The 23,000-nt window shown below is 40.6% G+C and overlaps 1 protein-coding gene and 1 non-coding gene across 3 annotated transcripts in view; both read right to left on the bottom strand.

Moving 5' to 3' along the window:
• GPD2 (glycerol-3-phosphate dehydrogenase 2) overlaps positions 1 to 23,000 on the bottom strand; it is a 304,438-nt gene that overhangs the window by 62,010 nt on the left and 219,428 nt on the right. The gene's annotated exons all lie outside the window — the stretch shown is intronic.
• On the bottom strand, positions 5,747 to 5,910 carry LOC149470769 (U1 spliceosomal RNA). The gene has a single exon (XR_016308011.1). It is a non-coding gene; the product is annotated as a U1 spliceosomal RNA (small nuclear RNA).

The raw sequence follows: 23,000 nt of genomic DNA, 5'->3' as shown, positions 1-23,000 counted from the left end.
GGCATGCGGGATGGGTTGATAGTGGTGGGTTGATAGTGGTGCTGTTGATCCTGACCGAGAAATCACTGGAAGAGGCACGTGGGAGAGGAAATATTATGAGCTCGGTTTTGATAGATTGAATTTTAGCAAGTGATGTGATATCCAGTCTGATATGTCTGTTAGTAAATCGGTGATACGTGAGGAAACTGATGGGGTGAGATGAGGAGTAGAGAGATAGATTTGTGTGTCATCAGCATAGAAATGGTATTGGAAACCATGGGAAGCTATCAGCTGATCCAAGGAAGAGGTGTAGATCGAGAATAGGAAAGGTCCAAGGACAGAACCTTGGGGACCCCGACAGTAAGAGGAGTAGGAGAGGAGGAGGTAGAGTTGTAAGTGACACTGAAGGTGCGGTGAGATAGGTTAGTTTCAAACCAATGGAGCATACAGTCACGGAGACCAAGTAAATAGATTTTTTTTTGAGGAGGGGGCGGTCAACTGTGTCAAAGGCAGAAGTCCCAATGTCCCATCTTTTTGTATTAGGGGAAGGAATAGTTCCCCATCATTGGTGTCAGTTGGATGAATAGTGCCTCCTCATTGGTGTCAGTAGGAGGAAAAGTGCCTGATTCTTGGTGTCAGTGGAAGGAGGTATGTCCTCTTGTTGGTGTCAATGGGAAAAATAGTGCCCTATGGTTTATGTCAGTAGCAGGAATTATGCCCCATTGTTGATGTCAGTGGCAGGAAAAATGCCTCAAAGGTCAGATAAAGGCAAGCAAAGGGCCACATCTGGCCCCCGAGCTACAGTTTGGAGACCACTGCCATAGAGTAATATCGCTAAAACTCCCAATTTATTGCACATAAAATATACTCACAAGCATCAAAGGATAGGATAGCATATGACACCTCATCCTTGTACATAGTTGTGTGATGACGTCTCGACCCCCTAGCCCCTACCTATGCGTTTCGTCTACATTGGGATGCCTTAAGTAAGCAAGTTTTCTTACTTGTCCCCTAAAGATATTTTTATTCTGGTTTTTATTTAAGCACTGCTATATGTATTTTTGTGCTGTCACTTGAAATTTTCATTAATCAAATTTTTATGGGAATATCTGCATAAGGTGTTAAAATTATCAATTTTGTTAATTTATATTAGGGTTTGTGCACTTTTTTATGTACTATTAATTTTCTAAAATAGCAAATTTTTTCCAAATTTTCAAGGAAATTGCATCTCTCAATTTCTCTCATCTCTAGGCAATGATATGTGGTTGACCCAAAATTCAAGCAATCCTGTTGGTTCTGAATAAACCAATCACTAAGTCTACCAACAAAAATGTTCATGTCATTCAGGGGTACCATGGGCAAATTGACACCAGATAGCTCAACAATGAGCCGTGCTTGTCCAGGACAGTAAAAAAAAAACAAAAAAAAAACCTTCTAATTGACTGAGTTCGAATGAGCATGTGCATGAATGCAGCTGAATGAATTACCTTCTTCAACAGAAGACTTCCCGGGAATGTACAGGGTTAATTTGCGGTGTGAGCTCAGAAAGCCCAAGCTTACATTAGTTAGCTCAGAATGGCCTGAGCAAACCAACATCATCATAACAAGAGTGTTTATGGAAAAATGCTTAAGCACTGAAGCAGAAAGGGCTTAGCACTGATCAGACCTTGCTCCCACCTTTATTCTTTACTGTTCACATTGAAATGCAAATACCAGCATAGGGTTTCCAGTGCTGTGCCACTCACAAATTGAAAAGCAGTTTTTATCTATGCAAATGTAAGCATGGTAATTGAAGTTAATCAATCAATGCTAGCTCTCACTAAAACCTTGAACATGACTGAATAACGTAATTATCATTCAGCAGAAAATGATGAAGTTGTAGACAGTGTGAACCTTATTAAAGGAGGATTTTGAGTCACAATGGCTTAATTTAGCAAACAGCCATGCTTTAGCCTGAGCAACACTCAGCCCTTGTGGGCTATATGTCTCTTATAGGGGATAAAATAATGTTTTTTTAAAAATGATTAGAGTGTTGGATTAGTAAGAGTACTTGTTTTAGTAGACAGGGTACATTGCAATTAACGTGCTTTTTATTCCAAATAAATTGGCCAGGGTAGATTGCTATGACACCCTTCTTCTGTGAAACATCAACACAAGCTATTAAAATGATTAAAACCAAGTGAATGTAGTAATAGGAGAGTCTACTGTTCAGAAGACATCATGGTAAATTAAAACAGTATTTTCGTTGAGTTAACGCAGGCTTTACAGCGGTAGGATTAAATACAGGTGACAATCAGGAAAGCATTTTGAGACCTTAGTAAGTGAGAGAGCTTATTAACCAGTTTTACCCAAATTCTACTTTGGTTGGAGTGAGACAGGGCTCAGCATATTTCCACCTTTTTTGCATTGTCTGGCATCCCAGGAAATTTCCCTCCATTTCTACCATATGCGGCAGGATAATTTGACTTTTCAGCCGAGTTACTGTTGTCAGTGGCCAAAGGGAGTTCATATTGGAGAACCTATTAATGAAGGGGTCTTCACACTTTCTAAACAAAGGGCCATTTCACTGTACTTCAGTTCTTATAAAGGTTAGACTTTGGCCAGTGAAAGTAGGAATGCCCCTGCACTAGTGGTCAATGAAAGTCAAAAGTGTCTCAGGGTCAATGAGGAGTGGGATTGAAAAAAAATACCTTGGGTATTTGCTTAGTGGGATAAGGAATAATGCCCCCTCATTGTCAGTGGATGGAAAATGTTTTTTTTTTCAGATGCCAGGACACAGACCAAGACTAAAATTTTACAAAGCTTTAATAACAAAATCATAATTGCTTAAAAACAATAATAATTTAAAATTCCATTGTTAGAACATCATCAATGCCTCCCTTCAAAGGTCGCTCATAAGGGCCAAAGTCCACCATACATTGATTAGAACCATCAAAATCACAAACAATTCTGTGCTTGCAGGGGAGGCTTCCATCACAGGCTACATGCCTCAATGCATTTCGAGGGTAACCCTGCTTCTTCTGGAGGCATAGGGGAGCACTTTAAAAACAATACACAGCAAGAATCCACATAAACCAGGAGGCGACTGGGACCAACATTTCATAATGTCTCCCCCAGGGCAGGTGTGAGGGCAAAAGTGGCAGCAACTGTTACGCAGGAGACCACTCAAGACTCAGACATCCAAATATATATTGAGGAAAGGATGTAAGGAATTCTCTTTTTAAACCTCTTCTATTTAATTGATGTAGCCCCAGAGTGAGGGTTCTTAAATTAATTAATATGCCCAAAATTCAAATGAAATCCAAACCTCATCATTAAAATATGTAGCTCTTTCACTCTGCATAGGGCATCTCCACTGGGGCCAATTGATTTCAGAGTCTCAACGTATAGGTGTGCCATGCCACCAAGCTAAAAGTGGCATCTCCCAAGTGGAAGAAATAGTGCCCCATCATTGGTATCAGTGGGTGGAATAGCACTCCATGGTTGGTGTTAGTCAGAGGAATAGTGCCCCATCGTTGATACCAGTGGAAGAAATATTACCCCATGGTTGGTATCTTTAGGAGGAATAGTGCCCCAATATTGGTGTCAGTAGGAGGAATAGCATCCCAAAGGGTGGCTACAGGCAAGCAAAAAGCCAAATACCAGCGGGCCACAGTTTGGGATCACTGTACCGGAGGGAGCTGGGCACAAAAAATATTGTATCATGCCCCATATAATGGTCTCTGTATTTGAATAAGTGCAAAAGAATGGTGCAAGATTCAGAGATGAGCTTGGTCGGTAATGATCATGTCAGAAGTGGGGAAAAAATTAGATGCAAGGGTCCAGGCAGAAGGACTAGCAGGACATTCAATACTGCTTCACTTAAAGTTTAATTCCAGACATTTTTTTCTTTAGTTAGGTTAGTTAGAGTAGGAATTAACATTTTCATTTTTTTGTCTTTAACCCCTTTTGGGAAATTCACTTCCTGTTCCTTTGACATCTATACAGAAGATTGGGTCTGCTGATGTCACTGAGACAGGAAGGCACAGACAGCAATAAAAGCATTGTCATAAATTCTATCCCTTATCTACTCTACTAAAAAACTGTTTTTGTTTTTGTCAGCATCTCCATTGACGAGATTTCTCCTCTCTCATGACATGGGTCATGGCTTAAAGCTCAAACTTCAGGCGACAGAGTTTACATTTACTGTTTGTATTTCAGTTTTGTATTTTGCTGTTTACTTAGAGAGAACACAAATGCCTTACAAGTCTGCACTAGTGAACCATTAAAAAAATTTCAAATTTGGAAATGCATATTTTGGAAGATGGCTATATTTGTTCTATTCTATTGCTTTCTAGTGTATTTTGTTCTTTTTTATTCTATTCATTCATTTTCTATTCTTTTCTATTCTATTTTATTCTTTTCTATTCTATTGTGTTATTTTCTATTGTATTCTATAAAGCAGCATAAGTAGGAATCATCATCTTATTTCACTTTTATACTTCTATTTATTGCAATATGTTGCCATTTCAAATTCATTATCAAATTAATTTTTGAATTCCGAAAATTTGATTTGTTATTATATATTTCGGACTCATTGAAATCCGTTACTATTGTGATTCTGAAATTCAGATACATCCGAATCTCCGAATAACGAACATTTTGTACAAAATTTCTATTCGTAACAAAACAAATCGCACATGTCTACCTCTTAACTTTCAGAAATCCTGATGATTAGACTACAAACTCAATGTGTCGAAAACAGAAGCTCTGCCAAAAAAACCCCCAAAAAACTGAAGCACTCTCCAAACATCATTTGATTGGCAACTGGAGAACTGGCAAAATGAAATACCTGGAAATCTATTTTACACTTCAAGTGCATACATTTTACAACACAAATTATCTGTCCTGGAATTTCAAAACGTTTTACAAAGTGGAGAGACCTCCAATTGTCTTGGACTGGTAAGATAACCTCTATTAAGATGGCTCTTCTGCCCAAACTAATCTGCCACTATGAAGCTCTGCCAATCAAGATCCCTTTGAATGATCTCAAAGCTTTAAAACATGTTCTACTCAACTTTCCCTGGAGTGATAAGAGACACAGAATGGCTAAAAAGGTTCTCCTCATCTCGAAATCTCAAAGGGTTCTTGACTTCCTTAAAATCATTAAATTGTAAATAAAGGTATTTTTTTTAAATTCTGTATAGAGAAAGCAAGGATTACAGTTTTATCTAGCAACTCATCTATGCCATTAAACTTTATGGGCAACCCTCTAGCCTCTAAACAGATAGTCAGAGAGTGAGAGGCTTTGAATTACACCAGTTCACCTTTACTCCATGTTATTGTTAGTCATGTCCAGTACAAAAAGGACTCCATTCTTTGTCCCCAGTGCCCTGTCAGGAACTGGATCACCTGCTGGTGGCAGTGTGGATCCCAGATCTGAAGGTTGTAGTTCTGATGTCCACAAGCGGGTGGCTCCCAGCAGCCAGCAGTTCCTAACAATTAGATTTTACCTCATGCTGGATGCCGGGAGGGTATTTAGTTCCTCCACTGCTATTCCATCTTGCCTCAGTGTTTTGCCAGTTTGCCTGTATAGCTTGCTCCCTGTGTTCCTGGTCCCACCTGTTTGTACCTGTTCCTGTGTACCTTCTCCCCATCCTGTCATCAGGTTTGATATAATTGAACCTTGCAGGATACTGCTGACAGTGTGTTTACATGGCTCACATTGCCTTAGATGCTCTTTCTGTCACCTTTAGGGTTATGTGTGTCTCAGAAATATATTTTTTTTCAGGGGAAGGCGCGAACACAGTCCCCCACTACCACAAATTATGCAGTCGAGTTTCCCACATTGTGGGAAATTGCAGGGGTCAACACAGCTGGAGTGCAATGGTTGAGCCTCATCTTGGGAGATCCACCTTAATCATCATGGTATCTTCCCTGCCAGGTAAGTATCTCACAAATGTTTTTGACATGGGACCTTATTTGTGAAAAATTGTTCATCAGAGCAATCTCATGTTAATGATTTAACTAATGTTTGTTTGAAACCCCTTAAAATTTTGTCTAGATTTTCTGGTTGAAGAGAATCCCAGATTCTCTCAGTAAAACGGTTTTCTTTCTTCCTAGAACATGCACGGTACAATATATACAATTTTTCCCAAACAAAAACATTTCAGTAGTTCAAAAAAAGAAATTTCCATCCTGTTCCTTTGAATTTTGTTCATCACTATGGCTAAAAGTGAATGTCAATTTGACCTCACTAGCCATCAGAAAATCAAAAGAACATTCTGAAAATGTTTTTGAATAAAATCCCACTGGTGTATGGCTAGCTTAACTTTGGAGAGATCTCCTCTTACTTCCTGCTGTACAGAGAACACAGGACAGAGAATGAAAGAAAATCTCACAGAAAAAACAGTATACTGCATTTCTGGCAAGGTCAACAGGTATTTTCTGTTAAGGGCTGGCAAGCTGCAGTATATATTAAATGTTTTATTCCTGGCTTTAGTTCTAGTTTAAGTTCTCCTAAAAAGCACATCTGTCATGAGAACAGTATGTAGTTTGCCACTATTGAGGTCCTATTGAAAATATTACTTTCATTTCTGCTTCTGTATTTTGTGAGTCACTGGCTTTGAACAGCATGTAGCAAGTGAAGTCAGAGCTCCTTATCTACATATGTGATCTTATCAATGAGAGATGAAGAATGTGTCTTGATTAGTAGTACTGCACTTTGACAGCATGTCACTGCTCCTCCCCCTCATTGCAAATCTCTGGGCCAGGTTTGACCTCCCTGAAAAAAATAGATTCTCGATCAGATAAAAAGTGGGTGTACAAGTTACAATGTCATTATACAACCTCCTTAAAGTGGAACTTTCCCCATAACAGTTTGATTAACAATTAAAGTTCTTTATCAAAAGGACATACGGTACATTCCACATTTAAAATAATGCTACCAAAATGAATATGTGCTGTAAATTGTTTCTTCTAGCTGGATGCCACCATTTTGTTGAAGCCCAGAGCAGTCACTTTCCTGTTGGAAACTCTCTCCTTTCTTTGGTTTCATAAACTACATGTCACTTTCTTCAATTAAAATATGCACATGTCCAGCCTTGACTGTATATTGTGTCTTGGCTCAGCTAGAGAAGAAGGCTGACAGGAGCTTTACAGTGCTGAAGTACCCTCCCATGAGGGAGAAAGGAGAGAATATCAGGGAGATAAGATACTATTCTTTTATGTTTAAGTCTTTTGTGCATCCCTGGCAGCAGAGTTTGTCCTGTCACCTCTCCTGCTTTTCTTTTCTCCCTCATCTGTGTTCCCTTGGCACACTCTGTGTCATTCCCGTAGCTTTCTTACTCCTTCAGCAACAGTAAATCGTAAAGCTGTCAGATGATCGGCCTCTGATTTTCCGTACAGTGCTGAGAATAGAAAGCAATGGAACATGTGCAGAGCACGGTAAGACAGTGTATTCTTGGATTTGAATCAGTATATGCACTTACTGTATTTTTAATGTTTTACATACCTGCAAAATGGGCCAGCCTGAAGTGATCTAGCAGGACTTAATTGTAAGACTAAAGTTCCACTTTAAGACCTATCAAAACAATATAATAAGAGGGCATAACGTAAAGTGGAATATAAGGATAACTCTAATCTTAAAACCATTCCCTTCTCCCAGAGAACAGTGTCTGCAGGGGAGGGAGCGCCAACAATGGCTGGGACATGGGAGCCTATGGGTGACATTACTAATCTGGAATTAACAGCTGTTGCTGAGCGCTTCCTTACACAAGGGAGCCAGAGTAGCTGAATCATGGGATCAGACCAGACTTGATTTATAAAAAGGTAAATAAGCAGATCTTGTACTATATAGGGCAGTGATGGCGAACCTATGGCACGCGTGCCAGAGCTGGCACGCAGAGCCATCTCAGTGGGCACGCCAGGAGGAAGAGAGGAAGAGAACGCGCTCTCCTGCGCACCTCCGGGGGCGCGCACCGGGCTTTCTCCGTGATCGCTGTGTCCTGCGGACACAGCTGATCACGTGACATGGTAAAAGGCCAATCACAGCGGCCTTTTACCACGTGATCAGCCGTGTCCAATGACACGCTGATCACCGGGAAATGCAAATGCCGGTTCTCGGGTGCACTTTCCTCACGCTGTCAGATCGTGAGGAAAGTACTGCCGAAAACCGGCAGTTGTCAGAGCAGGGATCGGCACCGATCATCAGGGTCACTGATCATCAGTGCCCTGATGATCGGTGCCCACCTGTGCCACACACAAGTTCCGCCCACTTGTGCCCAGCAATGCGCCCACCTGTGCCCAGCAATGCGCCCACCTATGCCCAGCAGTGCGCCCACCTGTGCCCAGCAATGCGCCCACCTATGCCCAGCAGTGCGCCCACCTGTGCCCAGCAATGCACCCACCTGTGCCCAACAGTGTGCCCACCTGTGCCCAGCAATGCACCCACCAGTGCCCACCTGTGCCGCCCACCTGTGCCACCCACCAGTGCCCATCAGTGCAGCCCAGCAGTGCTGCCAGTCAGTGCCACCAGTCAGTGCCCAGCGGTTGTGCCAGTCAGTGCCCAGCAGTGATGTCAGTCAGTGCCACCTATCAGTGCTGTCTATCAGTACCCATTATCAGTGTCGCCTATCAGTGCCACCTATCTGTGACACCTCATTAGTGCTGCCCATCAGTGCCACCCATCAATGATGCCCAGCAGTGCCGCCGGTCAGTGCCGTCTGTCAGTGCCTCCAGTTGGTGCTGTCAGTGCCGCTTATCAGTGCCCATCATTTCCTGCATATCAGTGCATCATCAGAGCCTCCTCATCAATGCTCACCAGTGCCGCCCCATCAGTGCTACCTATCTGTGCCGCCTCATCAATGCCCATCAGTGCTGCCTATCAGTGCAGCCTCACCAACGCACATCAAAGAAGAAATATTACCTGTTTGCAAAATTTTAGAATAGAAGCAAAGGAAACCTTTTATGTTTTTAATTTTTTGCTCTTTTTTCATTTATAGTGCAAAAAATAAAACACCCAGTGGTGATTAAATACCACCAAAAAAAGCTCTATTTGTGTGAAAAAATGATAAAAATTGCATATGGTTACAGTGTTGCATGACCGCACAATTGTCTTTGATAAGTGCAACAGCACTGAAAGCTGAAAATTGTCCTGGGCAGGAAGGGGGTAGAAGTGCCCGGTAGGCAAGTGATTAATTCCAGTGTTGGCACTTTGAAATAAAAAAGTTGGTTTTGTGTTGCAGTTTGGACACTCGGGCTCAAAAAGGTTCGCCATCACTGATATAGGGTATACAGGATAGGTAAAAAAAGGGGGGAGGGAACATTTTTAAGAATAGTTATAGTCAGCCTTTACTAACACTTTAACAACTCATTCAGTTTGTATTCTGTCCGCTAGGCCCTTCCAATATATAGATGTTGATAGATCCAAGAAAATTGTACAATTTGACTGTTCAGTGTATGGCTTCAAACAGGTTACTTTAGCAGCCATTAAAGTATAACTAAAGGCAAAACTTTTCTTTCCTTTTTTTTAATTTAGTTTTGGAGTGAAGAGGAGATTTACCCTCGTTATTTGTCCTGTTTGCCATTATCATCAAAAGTAAAAGTAAAAGAAAATACCAAAGTTTTTGGGTTGAACAGGAATAGAGGGGAAATCTAATAGGGACACTAGTTCTGGTGACACCCCAGGATTCCATCACTTTAGATGGATTTCCTCTCACTTCCTGTTTAGGTTATGGAACAGGAAGTGTAAGGAAATCTCCCCAACGGGTCATAGTTGGCAAAAACAACTGACAAACAAGGGTTATAACCAGGGGCGGACTGGCAACTCATGGAGCCCCCAGGCATTAGAGGATCATGGGGCCCCCGTGTCCTTGCCCACACCCAAAAAAGCCTATGAAAAATAAACAGGTCAGGGGCACCTCCCTAACGCGTTTCGTGTAAATAACACTTCCTCTGAGGAAGTGTTATTTACACGAAACGCGTTAGAGGGTGCCCCTGACCTGTGTGCTCATACCACAAGGCTATCCTGACTGACACCCTGGTGGCCAGATCTTACTCTGGATCCTCTCTGGGTCTCATCTATTGCATGGGAGCCCGCTTTTGAAGGTTCCTGCTGGTTTGGAGTGATGTGTGATTACCCCCTCCCCCGCTGATGATTTTCCTGGTGGATGACTTACGAATATACTTGGATTGATGACATCTGGTGGCTAACCTGTAGATGACATCCTCCTGATATCACAAGTCCAGAGCACCAGGAGCAGGTCTTAATTGCTCCATGCGCATTTTATGCGCTATCTGGTTAGTGCATTATTTGTACAATTACAAGATCACAAGAGTCACGATTATCTCTGACCATGGAATACTTGGACAATTGCACCTATCACTTTATCTCACCATGTAATATGGACTGAGTTTTTTCATTTATGCTATTGTGCAACCTATGTTCTGATTTTCCATATGTTCTTATTAGCTTTATTAGCGCTGCATACTTTTTTACATGCCCCTGGTTATTACCCTTCCTTACCCTATCCAAAATGAAAAAATGTTATCCCTTTAGTTTCGCTTTAAGGAGACACTGTTCCTGGCAAAGTGTCCTTGAAAGACCCTCTTCCCTTTGTAATCATCTTGGTAGCATTCCCCACCAGGGGCAGACTGACAACTCATGGGGCCCCCAGGTAATAGGGGATCATGGGGCCCCTGTGTCCTTGCCCAAACTCAAAAAAGCCTATGAAAAAGGTACCAGGGGCATCTCATGGGGCCCCGTACTGCCCCCGGGCCCTCTGGCAGTGCCCGATTTTCCATATGGTCAGTCCGCCCCTGTTCCCCACTACTCTCTCCTCCTTCACAGATCAGTGTTTTTGAGTATGGAATGTGATCTCCTCTCACGTGACAGGGGTTGGGATAAGCAGCCAATTATTAGGCCTAGAGATGTAAAATTTCTGGAAATTTTGAAGCCATAAGAAAAACTTTTTTTTCCCTGGTTTCAGTAAAATTTAAACAATTTTAATGTGGAGCAGTTTTACAAATTGAATGTCATTTTGTTAAACTGGGAATGTGAAATGCTGTGTCTATGAAAATATTATGCTTGAAATAAAACTACAAATCATTCAGTAAACTAAACTTTTTTTTTAATTTGTGATGACCCAGAAGCAGCAAAAAGAGGGTTTCTAGAATGGGAACTCTGGAGGGAGTTACTTGTACTTTCATTATGGCCCTTTTCATTTCAGTCCATAAAGTATTTTTAATGTCTTTAGGGCACCTCTGGCATGCAGGGATATGTTTTGTCATCCATGTAGCATTTGGAAAAGAATATTTCTTCTCTCAATATTTGAAAATTGCAGTTTTTCTCTCAGCAAAAATTGCACTGTGGAAATGTTTCCAAACACTAGATGTGGGTCTTACTATTTTACCAAGAGGAGGAAAGGAAAAGACAATATATTGACCAGACTATATGTACACATTATGCTGTGATAGCGGAGAACATTACTAGGAATCATTTAAAGTTTATAAACATAAACTAATTTGTCAGACAAATTTACCCTATCTTCTACTGTATCCCAGCAATCACCCGACTGTAGGAGGTACAAGATGGAACCCACAAGCAAACTAAACTGAAGTCTTCCCCTGAAGAGCCCCCTAGTGGCAGAAATGCAAATTTCTCTTGTTTTAGAACTGCATAGGGAAGTACAGTGTTACTTGAAGTGTATTCCAGGATTTACATGTTTTCAGCTGAGAGAATTTTCAATAATTTAAGACTTTACATAAAGTCCCAGAAATCTTTCATTAATGTATTCTTGTAAGTTTTAATACCATGTCATATATATATATATATATATATATATATATATTATTTATCATTGTAAAATAACATATTCCGTTCATTTTTTGTAAGGCCTTCCCATCTCTAGTTAGGCCTGAGTACCGTCACATGACAGATGATTTGACCTCACTGCTTCCCTTAGCATCACACACTGGAGATATTTGTACCAGCTGTGATGGAGGAAGGATCACTGCCAAGATGGGTATCAATGTCAAGGAGCTCATTTGCAAAGACATTGTAACTTTTTCCTTTAAGAAACTAATTCCAATTTTATCATCTCTTTAACCTCTCATGAGACATCGGGGCAAATTGTACGCTGTTAGGGCTATTCTAAACACACATTGGCAAATAATGTCCATTTTGAAAATCACTGTGATGGTAAAGGTTCATTGGGAAGATTCACCCCTCTATTTCTACTGGTGACCATTGGCACCAAGAAAGAAAATGAGAAAGCATACTAGCAATTTCAGCAATAGTTGTCCCCACATTTCTCTCAGGACAGGTTTAGTATAACAACCTAAATATTACAACAGTTTTGGCACTTTTTATTGTTCAGAATATAAATTAGAATTTACCTTTGCTTTTTGCCATGAAGAACTGTAAAAATACATGTATCCAGTTATCTATAAAATATCAACAAAAGTGGTGCTTTACATACTGTATATCTACAGTTGATTTATGCAACAAGGCAAACATCTGCCATAGGGCACAGGAGATAAACAGAAGCATAGTGGACAAAGATGAGTAATAAGTGACTCAGGTTTATTGGTAAGGTGATGCTGGGCTTTAGAAGGAACCAGCAAAAACAAGAAAAAAAATCAAAAAGAGGTAGTGGCTTTCCTACTTAGCTTAGCATCCTCTTAAAAATATAAAGGAAACATTTTTTTTTTGTAGAATAAAGATTTTACACACATAATAAAAATAATATACAAGATCAGATCAAATTAGAATAAAATTTAACACGATTCATTATAGTTTAATCTATTTTTAACTAAAGAGGTGTGCAGTAATAAAAAAACTGTTGGTGACTGTACACGTTGAACATATGACCAGCAACCATTCTTGTATGGAAAGGGAGGTTCAAGGAACAAAATGAGGTTGAAGTCCGAAATCCATAGGTGTGCTAGCAGGAATTGTTCCATGTTTTATTTGTAGTTTGGTAAAGAAAAGTTAGGAAATGAAGGCAAAAAGGCGTTTAAGGAGATTAAATGGTCCGGTATAGCTTGGAATAGGCTAAGGAGGCAAGGATGTGTCCTATTGCCAGTACATGGTGTTGGTAGAGAGTGTTTAGTTTTGAAGTCTATATCAAAGGGAGAGGGAGTTTGAAAATTATGCAATAAGATCTTTTGCTGATTTTTTATGGGGCCAGGGAGAAGGGATAGTAAGGCAATTTTTTTAGGAAGTCATCTTAAATTTTATTAAGATTAATTATCTCCAACCAGTATTTCTATTCATCTAACATATAAGGAATGTTTACTGCCAAACCTTGCCTAAAGCATCTTATTTAAAAAGATAAAGTGATGGGGGGGAGGCAAAATCAGAGAAAAAACACCACTTCTCAAAATCTGCGCATGGTCTATGTATCTGAGAAGACTATGGTCTTACAGAAAGGGTCACTTTGCAATGACATAAGCAAGTTGCCTTTATAGTTGGAGGAAAAGTTTCAGGGGGGAAGGAACCCAAGGACAGGTCAATGAAGTTTCTGATTGTGGCAAGGTATCTCTGGAACAACTGATAGTGTGGGTGCACCCACACACAAAAGCTTCACTGTACCCAAAAACAGCATTGGCCCGTCCTTGGGTTCCTTCAAGCTATAGTTTCTGATGAAACACCCAATGCGTGGGCATTTACCTAGAAGTTTCCTTTTGGAGAGGTTTATTATACATTTCCCAGGAGCCCAATCTTAAGTTTCTATACATATATTGTGTCCCAGTGATGTTCCTCATTCAGCTGCAGACCAGAACTACCTGCCCTGTACTGATGAGACATTATAGGTCAAAACAGTACTGTGTACAGATCATCCTCTGCTTTGAAAAAAAGTATATAATTCAATAAAAGAGAAAGTCAAGAGTGCCATTACTGACTTCTGAAAATGCAAATTGGCCAGTTGTCATGCTTGGCCACCTCCATTTAATGCTCTTAAACCTTAAACAAGCATGCAGATCTAAAGACTTAAAGCTGAACTTAAAGTGGTTGTAAAGGCTCAAGGTTTTTTACCTTCATGAATTCAATGCATGAAGGTAAAAAACCTTCTGTGTGCAGCAGCTCCCCCAGCCCCATCAATACTTACCTGAGCCCCATCGAGATCCAGCGATATGTAAGACAGCCTTGGCTGTCCCAGGTCTCTGCCTCTTCATTGCTGAGACAGCAAGTGGGAGCCATTGGCTCCCTCTGCTGTCAATCACAGCCAGTTAGCCAATGAGGAGAGAGAGGAAGTGGGGCCAAGCCACAGGTTTGTGTGTGTAAATGGACACACGAAGCAGCAAATGCCCTCATAGCAAGCTTCTTGCTGTGGAGGCACGTGACAGAAGGAGAAGCCAGGAGAGCCTGCGGGGAACCCGAGAAGAGGAGGATTGGGGCTGCTCTGTGCAAAACCACTGCAGATAAGTATGACATGTTTGTTATTTTACAAAAAAAATGAACCTTTAGTATCGCTTTAAATCTGCTGCGACCACCAGCGATGCAAGCTCTCTGGCACTATTTTCAAAAACATTGCTGGCAGGCAGAAGAGGATCTTTTATTGCAAAAAAAACATGCAGAGTCTCTTCTACAAAAAAGGCCTACCTCTAGACTACATATCATGTTTTCAGGGACATCGCACCTCTATTTTAGGGGTTGCGGTCTCGCTGGAACCCCTGTGCATGTGTTTTGGGCTTTTCCTAGTCTCTCCTTGATCTGGAATAGAATCTCACTGGTGGACTCTGCCTTAGCGTATACTCCGATAACTATGTCTATGCAAATTTGTTTATTGGGCGCTCCTATTTCGGGGGTTCCAGTTAACGAGATGAGACTAATCCACATGATTTCTGTCTCATCCTTATGTGCCATTGCCCTTCATCGGAAGTCACCGACGGTTCCTTTGGCCTCTGTTTTGCGGAGAGTTGACATGGTTATGCACATGGAACGTATTCACTATACACTGCTTGATGGGATGCACTTGTTCAACAGAAAATGGGATGGTTGGAAAATGTATCGATATTTATTGTCTTACTGATGGTCTATCATAGTTTGAAGTTCTTTGAGTCTTTGTTAACAGCTTGGTGGTTTTGTATTTCTTACTGACTACCTCATTTATCTTTTTTATGCTTGTATCTTATAATGCTGCTATTTACCCATATACCTTTTTTTTAGGGTGTTTTATTCCTCAAGAGTTTATATTGTTTTTGTTGTCTATCCCTTAATAAAAAACGTTTGTAAAAAAAAAAAGGCCTACCTGCCAGAAATGGTTCAATAACGGGCTATAGTTCCACTTTAAGAAATTTTCTGAGTGATCTCCACAAGCACTGAAGTCGTTCGAGCAGAAAAGCAGCCAGGCACTTAGTATTCTCAGCAGATCAGTAATGGCATCCCTCATATTTCTCCAATGTACTCTGGTCTAAATGAAACACCCAACAGAAAGCTCATTTGTGTGAAGGCCTGACGTGTATGAATGTCATTTAATGAGAGACGATGTACAATTTCCCATTGAAGGCTCCTTGCTTTATTCTGTACTCCAGGGAAGTAGCTGCGTACTGTAAAGCAATATCTTGATTTTTAGTTGGACCAGGTTCTTAAATGTTAAAAGATCACTGAACGCAGTACAGATCTGGTTTTAGGTAAAACAGACTAGTAGCTTCCTTTCAGCGCTGCCATACAAATTCTATTTCAAGTGTAAACACGGATGACTGATGCAGCTAGCATTTTGTCCAGCATGAATATCTCTAGAGTAAATAGTGAGAGGTTCCCTTTAATAATGGACTGCTCTCCTGAAGCCAAGAAGTTTGAAGTCAGTCAGTTATAATGATGGGGAAGATTGCTCATCTGTATGATAAATAGCCTGTGCATGAGTCTCCAGCAGCGCCTGCTGCCAGTTTAAGAGACATATTGGATGATATGTGTCTCTGGCATGCTGGGAGATTTAGTGCCTGGAGGTCTGCTGGACAGCCCATGTATTGATATAAAAATGACAATCTTACCTAATAATGAAGAGCATTGATGATGCGCAAAGTGCCATAAACCATAGAAACCAATCAGGACTGGCCTTTGGAAATGATGTCAACTGAGCGAACTGTTGGCGCTTTATAAATACTGTATAATAATAATAATTGGTTGTGGTCACTGTACCTTACTATTTTCTCTATTAAATAAGACCCTTATTCACTAGTTCTGGCATTTGATTACTTTAGTTTTGGGTGGATGTGATAGTTTCTGGTTCCCATCAGCTTCTGAAAACAGAAGGTTTATTCTAGATGAGACCTCCCTGAGCTCACCTCACCTCTGTTAGAGCCAAGACAGAGCTTTGTGATATGACCAACCAGTGAATTTTTCCTGAGAAAAATCCAAAACCAAATTGTAGAGAGGCAGCGCTGCTGCTCCGTATATCATCTCAAAAGAGATCTCTAAAAGAGAGGGCTTGTTCCTCGAAACACATTAGGACTTGAACATGCTGCATTTTGCTGCGGTGCTGAAGAGGTTTTTTTATTAAATATCCAGCCTCTGGAGATAGGAAGAGACCCCGAGTTCAGGATAGCATAATATGCCTGTGATTTTAATCCAATTTAACTCTGTTGTAAGAGTTATGGCTTGCCTTCTGCTTAAAGGTTCTTAGGGCTGTTGTGAAGGGCCAATCAATACCAAATTAAAAAAGAAAAAAGCGCCATTTACAAAAAACACCAAAGTGTCAGCAGCATATCCCACCCAAAATAAATTTTGGCAACAATAATCCTAATTAAAAGGTATGAGCTAATAACAAACTTATACAAAGGTGTATATCCTCATCAAAAAAAAAACAAAACAAAAACATTTAGTGTTTTAAATAAATAATTATAGTGTCCAAACATAAATTAGTGTCCAAAAAAAAATAAAAAATATATTAGTGTCCAAAAAAATATATATATATCTTCAGTGATTTGAACCAATTGTGAAAAATCCACCACCAAAGGAGATTAAATGAACTCACCAGAGCTAATGGCTGGTCAGATTATAAACCAGCAACAGCACTTGTGCTCTGGGAGCAATGAACCCGATGTCCAAATAGATATGGTGATGTTTCAGACACTTCCGCATAATAATAATCACAGACAAACAACTTTGCAGCCCAAGCTCTTATGATGAACTTCTCCACTCTTTCTCATATCTCCATGAGAGCATGCAGTACACTCAGGGACAAAGAAGAGAACATAATGGTGCAATACGTTTTTTTCATTTATCTCTTTAATAAAAAAGGTATAAGGAAACTCACAAACAAGGTGTCCAACAGACACCAGCTTCAATCGCAAAAAAAGGTGAGATACAATTACCGCTCACCGCGGATCTCTCCCATACAGCACAGAACAGCAAGGCTCTCTAACGTCCACATCGAGTAGGCTAAGCCCAACCGGTTTCGTCACACCGACGTCATCAAGGGGCGGTACCGTATGCTCTCATGGAGATATGAGAAAAAGTTATAATTATTTATTTAAAACACTAAATGTTTTTTTTTTTTTTTTTTGGATGAGGATATACACCTTTGTATAAGTCTGTTGTGAAGGGCACCTTCAACTGGGGGAAAGCCTAAAGCCCTACAAACATGGGCCGAATGTTGGGCATAACCAGTTCATTCAACAGAAACCGGGCAACATTCAGTCTGTGTATGCGGCAGCCAGTCCGACAGAAGCCAGATTGTTGAAGGGACTTGACCAAAAAACATCTGCCAATTGGCTTCCAATCAGTGCTGTCAGCTAATGGCTGAAAGCACTGACCAGTGTGTTCTTGTGGGGGGGCAATCCTTCTGTCAGAACACAATAGCAGAGCAGGGGAGATCACTGTACTATCACTGCTTGTGTTAGTACAGGGATCTGTCAGTTTTTTTTTCTTTGAATGAAAAAAACTAGTAGTGTGTACAGGGCTTCATAGCCCATTTAGATTAGTGTGCTGTGAGTCAACATACTCTGCGCTTGGTGTGTTGTAGTGCAATTCATTGTGAATGGGCTGCCTTAATGTAATGTACATTAACATATGAAAACAGATCTGATGTGTCCACTCTTACTGGAAGAGTATAGCTCTCCGACAGTATAGGAGTCTTAAAGTGTATGTCTGGCTAAAACTTTTTGTAGTTTTGGACAGAGTAGGGAAGGGTTAGAACCTGTCAGGTTTTTATTGCTCTGTCCATTGTTAGCAGGGTTGAAAGTGGAGAATAGCCAAAAATGAAAATCATCACTCAAACAGGAATAGAGGGAAAATGTTCCAAAGGGGACACTGGTTGCAGTAACAGCTGTCTAAAGCTGGCCATACACAAGTAGAGTTTTATTACAAAAAATGTGCTGTTGGAATTTTCATAGATTTTCTATTAGTGAACAGGGTCAAATCATTGATTTTTGTGAAGTGACAAAAAAATAATTGAAGAACTTCATACTTTTTGCTACGCATATGTGCATCCCAGAATCAAACATAGAATTCAAACGTTAGCATAGCAATTAAGGTAAATCTTTCAGGGCTTTCGTACTAAAATTTTCAAGTTGATAATGGTGCTATCAAAGCTTCTGATGAAAGATTTTTCTGAATTTCCAAACATTCAAATGCAATTCTAATGGTGTATGGCCAGCTCGAGAAGGAAATTTTCATCACTTTGGAGAGATTTCCTGACAGGGCTGTCTTAATGCCTGGGCATCCATGGGCACTACCCAGGGGCCCCAGATTAATGGGGGCTCCATGACAATCTTGCTTTACATCATACTTGTCAAATGTTCCGGATTTGCCGGGACAGTCACACTTTTTACTAAGCTGTCCCAGGATGGCCCGGGAAGTGTACTGCAACCTGTACTGTGCCCTCCTGATCCCAATACTGTGCCCTTCTACCTTAACACCCCCCCCCCCCGAAAAAAAAAACCTGTTCCCTTTGTGTTGATTAGTTTTTGATTTCTGAAATGTTTTCTTACTGTTTAAATTCTATTTTATCAAGAATATTGGGGCAGTCTGATAGGGGCTCCAGTGCATTACTTTTCCCAGGGGCCCATGATGCTATTAAGATGGCCCTGCTTCCTGATGTGTCTATGAAATGGGAAGTGGACACAGATGGCAGGAAAAAAAAAGAAGTAAAAAAGAAACCTGACAAGGGTTTAACCCTTCCACACTCTACCCAAGAAAAAAAAAAGGTTTGGCTCAAAGTGTATTATCAAAATGTAAAACCATGTAATTATTTATATATTGAAATATTTTTTTTCTAGTCCACTCCTGTTATTCTGAACAATCTTGTAGTTTGTAAACTTATTTAGTGAAGATCCCCACACATCTACTTCCTGGAATTCTGTGACATGTATTCACTATACCCTATGAGTAGGCACTGAAGGAGTTTCAGGAGGTGGTGTCTGTACAGGAATCACTGCTTGTGGACAGCAAGATACCATGGGATATGTAGTCCTTATAAATTGAGGACAAGCTGGGAATCCAGGAAGTTGTGTAAAGAGATGGCCAGCAGATGGCATCACTCACAATATGAAAAAATTACATTTGCTTTGAAAAGTTGCAAGGCTGTTCTCAAGATGGACATACATTCCACATGAATAATTATGCTGCCAAAATTATTGCATGCGGTTAATTGCCTCCAGCGTTGCTCCTGTTTCTTCTTGCTGAAGATCGCCATTTTGTTGAAGCCCAGAGCAGTCTTATTGGGAACTCTCCCCTGCTCCTTGGTCTCAGAAACAATATGTCAGTTTCTTCAATTAAAATATATACATTTCCAGCCTTGATAATATGTTGTATGTCTTGACTCAGCTAGAGAGGAAAGCTGACAGAAGCTGTACAGTGCTGAAGTTTACAGACCGTGGTTAGGGAGAAAGGAGAGTATATCAGGGAGATAACTATCCTTGTAAGTTTAACTCTTTTGTGTCTCCTTGGCAGCAGAGTTTGTCCTGTCACCTCTCCTTCTTTTCTCCCTCACCTGTGTTGCCTACACACAGTCTGTGTCATTCCTGTTGCTTTCTTCACCTTCAGCAACAGTAAATCTTAAATCTGTCAGCTGATTGGCCTCTAGCGGCTCTGATTTTAGGCGCAGTGCTGAGAATAGAGAGCAACTGAGCATGTGCAGAGCAGGGTGAGACTGTGCCTTACTAGATTTTGAACAGTATAGGCACCTTGTTTTAATGTTTTAGATAACTGTACCTGCAAAAGCAGCCAGCATGCTCTATCAGGACTTAATGGTCTGACTAAAGTTTCACTTTAACTCACAACATGATGTAAGGGAATTTTTCTAATAAACATTGACAAGCGGTACCCACATATACTTTTTAATGTAAGGGAACTTTGGGCACCCTAGAGAAATTTAGCTGAAAGTGGCAAAATGTGAAATACCCACAGTAAAGACATTTAATAGTCAGGAGAAGCATTTTATATGGTATTTTAGTATTCAATATGGAGCTGTAGCCAAGGATTGTGTGCACAGTGCCAGGGGCGGACTGACAACTCATGGGGCCCCCGGGCAATAGGGGATCATGGGGCCCCTGTGTCCTTGCCCAAACTCAAAAAAGCCTATGATAAAAAGGTACCAGGGGCATCTCATGTTGCCCCCTACTGACCCTGGGCCCTCGGGCATTGCCTGAGTTTCCAAATGGTCAGTCCACCCTTGCACAGTGCACAATACAGATAATTTCCTGACATGCACAGGTATGTGCAGTCATCCTTTTGTTCCCTTCCTTTAAAAAATCATGTTAGAATTATATTATTACTAATAATTGTGAGCCAGCCCGTTTCATTGTGGTTACAGATGGCTTTACCTATGTGAACTGTGTGGTTGCACCTGACAGCTCAAGTTCAATTTTTTTATAACGCCCTCTTCATTTCTTGGCTGAAGGACATCAGCCATCACCTAGTTTTTTCCTGTCACCGACTCTCCCCTTCCATTCATTGGATTATAGACCATGTGACCTTTGCCAAGGTTGTAAGTAACGTGAACAGTGAAATCACCTTTATTAATGGTAAATATGGGTAAATATGGGCAGCATACAGGTGGTCCTTTTTTTTTTTTTTATTTCAATCATAGAGTGCATTAAGGTTAAAAAACCTTCAGCTTTCACAACCACTTTAACACTGCGCTATAGCCGAAAGACAGCTCATTCTGGGAGGGCATCTATAGACATCCTCCCAGAACGTGCCTTGGGGGCGCACTCGGGGGTGCACATCGGGCATGATGTGACTGCCGTTTTCTTTGGACACAGCTGATCACAGATCGCGGTAAAGGGCCAATCACAACGCCCTCTACCATATGATCAGCTGTGTCCAGTCAGAGCTGATCACATTTAAATAGACTTACCGATTATCGCCAGTCTTTTCCTCACACGCTGTGTCTGTATGAGGAAGAGACAACTGATACCCGGCAAGGCTGTCAGCGCTATATTTACACCGATAATCAGGGCACTGATCATCAGCTCCCATCAGTGCCAACCAGTGCCCATCAGTGCCAACCAGTGCCCATCAGTGCAGGCTCATCAGCACACATCAGTGAAGAAGAAAAAGTACTTACTTGCTAAATTTTATAACAGAAACAAAGAAAAGAGTTTTCTTTTTTCAAAATGTTCGGCCTTTTTTCATTTTTTAAGCAAAAAATAAAAACTCCACTGGTGATTAAATATCACAAAAAAAATCTGTGTCAAAAAAAAAAAAAAAATGAGTGTTGCATGACCTCGCAATTGTAATTCAAAGTGTGAAAGCGCTCAAAGCTGAAATTTGGCCTGGGCAGGAAGGGGGTGAAAGTGCCCAGTATTGAAGTGGTTAAAAATGAACTTCTTTTATTTGCTTCCTTTTCAGTCTATTAAATATATAATTGATTGTGTTTTTGTTACTACTGTTTTATTAGTGTAAAATATTAGTTGAACCTGCCAGAAATCCAATGAGCTGAGAACATTCTTTACTCTCTGCCTGTGCTGAACTTTTTATGTGCTGCACTGTTTTCAGCTATTTTTGAGGACTACAATTCCCCCCCCCCCCTTCATCTTATTAGAAAGAACAAGAATGGGATGATACTGTATTCCTGTCCTAGGCATACCTACATAGATACAGTGTGGGGCGAGTGAGCATTGTCACGCTAGGACAGAAGTGCATTACTGGCAGGATCACCAGATTAAAATATTGGCACAAATACATAAAACGTATGCAGCCACCACATCTAAGGACTGGAAAGCTGCAAATCACAACATTTTTATTTTTGGGTTTAAATAATGGCTGTAGTAGGAATGAATATTTTTTTTTATTATTTGTCACAGGAAGGGGGAACACCACACTAAACTATATACAGGGTGCCGTACGAAAGGGCATGCGACAGACTCCGGAGGCTTTTGTTTTTGCAACCCCCCCCCCCCACACACACAAAAATAATAGCTCCAAGGGGCAGGGCCCTCCGAATCCTCTTGTATTGAACTGTATTGTTACTGTATTGTCTCACGATATATTGTAAAGCGCTGAGCAAACTGTTGGCGCTATATAAATCCTGTATAATAATAATAATAATTACAGTGGACTTTTCACCATTAAATTGGCTTTTTCACATTCAATTCCTCCCACAATTTCTACAATTTTCATTTTGCATTTATTACCATATTTTTGCTGCATCCCCCCACTTCTATATTCTTCACCTGGGCAAGAGTGATAGGCCCTTGGCTGCCCACATCCCCTTGGGATATCCAGGTCACATCCTACAAAGCTACAGGTCAGTAACCACCATGTTGTTTTTATGAAATCTCAAGCCTGTATAGCTGACATCTATGCAGGCATGAAATCTTGCAATATTTCGTCAGGTGAAGAAACAAAAACTGTATTTGATTGTAAAAGAGGGAGGGGAGAGGAAATGAATGAGAAAAAGTCAAATCAAAGTGGAACTAAACTTTCTCTATCAACGATGAACTATTTTTAATCCTTAGGCTTGGTTCACACCTATGCTTTTTGCTTTAGATTCCTTTTTTCATGCTTTTTACATTGTTCTTTGCGTTTTTGCCATGTTTTTGTCGTGTTTTGCGTTTTTTTTTCAGCTTTTTGTTTTTCTTAAAGTGGAAAA

The sequence above is a fragment of the Staurois parvus genome, unplaced genomic scaffold (assembly GCF_062004578.1).
Source record: "Staurois parvus isolate SC_StPar_1 unplaced genomic scaffold, SC_StPar_1.0 ptg000031l, whole genome shotgun sequence".
Taxonomy (NCBI): domain Eukaryota; kingdom Metazoa; phylum Chordata; class Amphibia; order Anura; family Ranidae; genus Staurois; species Staurois parvus.
This window is presented reverse-complemented; position numbering and strand designations above follow the sequence as displayed.